The following is a 4,494-nucleotide window of genomic DNA, read 5'->3' on the forward strand; positions in this document are numbered from 1 at the left end:
CTCCAATGGCTTCCGCCCGGTCACCGATCTCCCCCTCAACTCGGTAGCGTTGCAAGCATCTGACAACCCCAGTGCCCCCGCCGCCGCCTTGCTGCAGGCCAGCACCAGCCTCCTCCTCCGCAGAGGCCAGCCGCAACGCCGGTCGCGAGCAAATCGGCGATCACTAACCTCCGGCGCTTGGTGAGATGCATCTCGCAAGGAGCGCGTGCATCGTCGGTTATGACCTTCCCCGGCAGTGGAGAAGGCGCCTCAGCCTTGGCCTCGGGTAGGGCTCGCCGCCGTCCTTAGCCCCCACCATCGTTGGCTTGCCTTCTGCTGTTACCACCATCACCAGGCGCCGTTGTCGCCACCTCACGGGGATAGAGATGCATCGGTGATTAGCGTCTAGGCGGCGCGTTGTCCGGCGGATCCTGCAGCGGTCCTCGTCGAGGCATCGTCGATAGGTCACTGTTGAGGACGTCAGGCGAGATCGCCGTCAAGGCTGCTAGAATCCCCCCCTCTCTTTTGGTTTGCTCTCTCTCTCTCACACTCTATGCGTGAAAATGGAGGGAAGTGGACGCGAAGAGGGGGCACTGTCACGACCCAGAGGAGAGGGGAGATCGGGATGAGAAATTGGATCGAGATGCAGAGGGTGAGAGGAGAGCTTGGAGAAGGGGAAAGGGGAATTGAGATCTTTTTCCATTCATACCCAGCATCTCGTCCACGGTACAATATGTAGCCGCCCACCTGGGCCCTCTCACACCCACACACGGCCTCAGGCCCAACACACACTGCCTACATGGCCTCTGGCCCAACACACACACACACACTAGCTCTGTTGCAGTTCAGTTAGTTCAGTTAACTGAACTGCACTTTCAGTCCGCTGCGGATGTATCATCAGCAGGCGTGACATTGTCCCCTCCTTGTGAAGCAGCTTCCTCCCAGATGCAAGCCGACGGGTAACGTTGTTGTAGGATGTCGTAATCCTCCCAGGTGGTGGCCGCCGGTGGCATGTTGGCCCACTGGACAAGCACTTGGACGACTGGAGCGTCTCCCTTTTTCATCATGCGGCGATCCAGGATGGCAATTGGTTCAGACTCGCCGACGACGAGGTCCGGTACCCTGGGCAGTTCCGCAAAGACTGGAGTATAATCAGGAGTGAAAAGCTTCAATTGGGAGACGTGGAATACCGGATGGACGCGGTTGTCCGAAGGCAACTGCAGCCGGTATGCCAGGGAGCCAATGCGCTCGGTCACCAAGAACGGGCCATAGAACTTGTATGAGAGCTTGCGGCAGGGGCGGTTGACGACGGAAGATTGAGCATACGGTTGGAGCTTGAGCAGGACCTGCTCTCCCACATCGAAAGCGCGCTCCGCACGGTGTCGATCCGCCTGCTTCTTGAAACGCGCCTGGGCGCGCGAGAGCTGCGCGCGCAACAGGTCGGTGTGCGCGGCCCAGTCCAGGTCACCAGGGGACGCGTCGACGGGCAACGCGGAGCTGAGTTGAGGAAGGCCGCCCAGGTTGGGTTCTGTGCCATAGAGCGCCTTGAACGGGGAGCACTTCAGAGATGAGTGGTGGGAAGAGTTGTACCAAAACTCAGCTGCCGGCAGCCACTTGCGCCATCGATGCGGGGTGTCGTGGATGGCGCACCGGAGATACATCTCCATGCACTGGTTGACGCGCTCTGTCTGCCCGTCCGTCTGCGGGTGATAGGCGGTGGAGTACAGCAGCTTGGTGCCTGCCGCGGCAAGCAGTTCGCGCCACATGGCACTAGTGAAGATCTTGTTGAAGGAAATATGCCCTAGAGGCAATAATAAAGTTATTATTTATTTCCTTATTTCATGATAAATGTTTATTATTCATGCTAGAATTGTATTAACCAGAAACATAATACATGTGTGAATACATAGACAAACAGAGTGTCACTAGTATGCCTCTACTTGACTAGCTCGTTAATCAAAGATGGTTATGTTTCCTAACCATAGACAAAGAGTTGTTATTTGATTAACGGGATCACATCATTAGGATAATGATGTGATTGACTTGACCCATTCCGTTAGCTTAGCACTCGATCGTTTAGTATGTTGCTATTGCTTTCTTCATGACTTATACATGTTCCTATGACTATGAGATTATGCAATTCCCGTTTACCAGAGGAACACTTTGTGTGCTACCAAACGTCACAACGTAACTGGGTGATTATAAAGGAGCTCTACATGTGTCTCCAAAGGTACATGTTGGGTTGGCGTATTTCGAGATTAGGATTTGTCACTCTGATTGTCGGAGAGGTATCTCTGGGCCCTCTTGGTGATCACATCACATAAGCCTTGCAAGCATTGCAACTAATGAGTTAGTTGCGAGATGATATATTACAGAACGAGTAAAGAGACTTGCCGGTAACGAGATTGAACTAGGTATTGAGATACCGACGATCGAATCTCGGGCAAGTAACATACCGATGACAAAGGGAACAACGTATGTTGTTATGCGGTCTGACCGATAAAGATCTTCGTAGAATATGTAGGAGCCAATATGAGCATCCAGGTTCCGCTATTGGTTATTGACCGGAGATGTGTCTCGGTCATGTCTACATTGTTCTCGAACCCGTAGGGTCCGCACGCTTAAGGTTTCGATGACAGTTATATTATGAGTTTATGCGTTTTGATGTACCGAAGGAGTTCGGAGTCCCGGATGAGATCGGGGACATGACGAGGAGTCTCGAAATGGTCGAGACGTAAAGATCGATATATTGGACGACTATATTCGGACACCGGAAAGGTTCCGAGTGGTTCGGGTATTTTTCGGAGTACCGGGGAGTTACGGGAATACGGGAGAAGAAGTATATGGGCCTTATTGGGCTTTAGGGGAGAGGTAGAGGCAGGCCGCGCGCCCCCCAAGGCCTAGTCCGAATTGGACTAGGGGGAGGGGCTGCGCCCCCTCCTTCCTTCTCTTCCTTCTTCCCCTTCCTTGTCTCCTACTCCTACTACATGGAAGGACTCCTAGTTGGACTAGGAAAGGGGGAATCCTACTCCCGGTGGGATTAGGACTCCCCTAGGGCGCGCCATAGAGAGGGCCGGCCCTCCCCTCCTCCACTCCTTTATATACAGGGGCAGGGGGCACCCCATAGACACACAAGTTGATCCACGCGATCATATTCTTAGCCGTGTGCGGCGCCCCCTTCCACCATAATCCTCGATAATATTGTAGCGGTGCTTAGACGAAGCCCTGCGACGGTAGTACATCAAGATCGTCACCACGCCATCGTGCTGACGGAACTCTTCCCCGACACTTTGCTGGATCGGAGTCCGGGGATCGTCATCGAGCTGAATGTGTGCTAGAACTCGGAGGTGCCGTAGTTTCGGTGCTTGATCGGTCGGGCCGTGAAGACGTACGACTACATCAACCGCGTTGTCATAACGCTTCCGCTGTCGGTCTACAAGGGTACATAGATCACACTCTCCCCTCGTTGCTATGCATCACCATGATCTCGCATGTGCGTAGGAAATTTTTTGAAATTACTACGTTCCCCAACACTTGTCCCGATCAGAGACGATGGAGAGCGGCACGCCGTGTAGCTTGATGACGTTGTCCCAAAACGCGCGGGCGACGTGGGCCACGGTGAAGGGGTGCCGGAGTGGCACAAAGTGCGCGAACTTAGTCAGGCGATCGATGACGACCATGATGGAATCGTACCCTTCAGATTTGGGTAATCCCTCGAAGAAGTCCATGGTGAGGTCTTGCCATGGCGCTGTAGGTATTGGAAGTGTTGGAAATATGCCCTAGAGGCAATAATAAAAGTGTTATTATTATATTTCTTTGTTCATGATAATAGTCTTTTATTCATGCTATAACTGTATTATCCGGAAATCGTAATACACGTGTGAATACATAGACCACAATATGTCCCTAGTGAGGCTCTAGTTGACTAGCTCGTTGTGATCAACAGATAGTCATGGTTTCCTGGCTATGGACATTGGATGTCGTTGATAACGGGATCACATCATTAGGAGAATGATGTGATGGACAAGACCCAATCCTAAGCATAGCACAAAGGTCGGTTAGTTCGTTTGCTAGAGCTTTTCCAATGTCAAGTATCTCTTCCTTAGACCATGAGATCGTGTAACTCCCGGATACCGTAAGAGTGCTTTGGGTGTACCAAACATCACAACGTAACTGGGTGACTATAAAGGTGCATTACAAGTATCTCCGAAAGTGTCTGTTGGGTTGACACGGATCGAGACTGGGATTTGTCACTCCGTGTTACGGAGAGGTATCACTGGGCCCACTCGGTAGTGCATCATCATAATAAGCTCAAGGTGGCCAAGTGTCTGGTCACGGGATCATGCATTACGGTACGAATAAAGTGACTTGCCGCTAACGAGACTGAACGAGGTATTGGGATACCGACGATCGAGTCTCAGGCATGTAACGCCGATTGACAAAGGGAATTGCATACGGGGTTTGATTGAATCTTGACATCGTGGTTCATCCGATGACAACATCGAGGAGCATGTG

This window comes from Triticum dicoccoides, chromosome 7A (genome assembly GCF_002162155.2).
Source record: "Triticum dicoccoides isolate Atlit2015 ecotype Zavitan chromosome 7A, WEW_v2.0, whole genome shotgun sequence".
In the NCBI taxonomy this organism is placed as follows: domain Eukaryota; kingdom Viridiplantae; phylum Streptophyta; class Magnoliopsida; order Poales; family Poaceae; genus Triticum; species Triticum dicoccoides.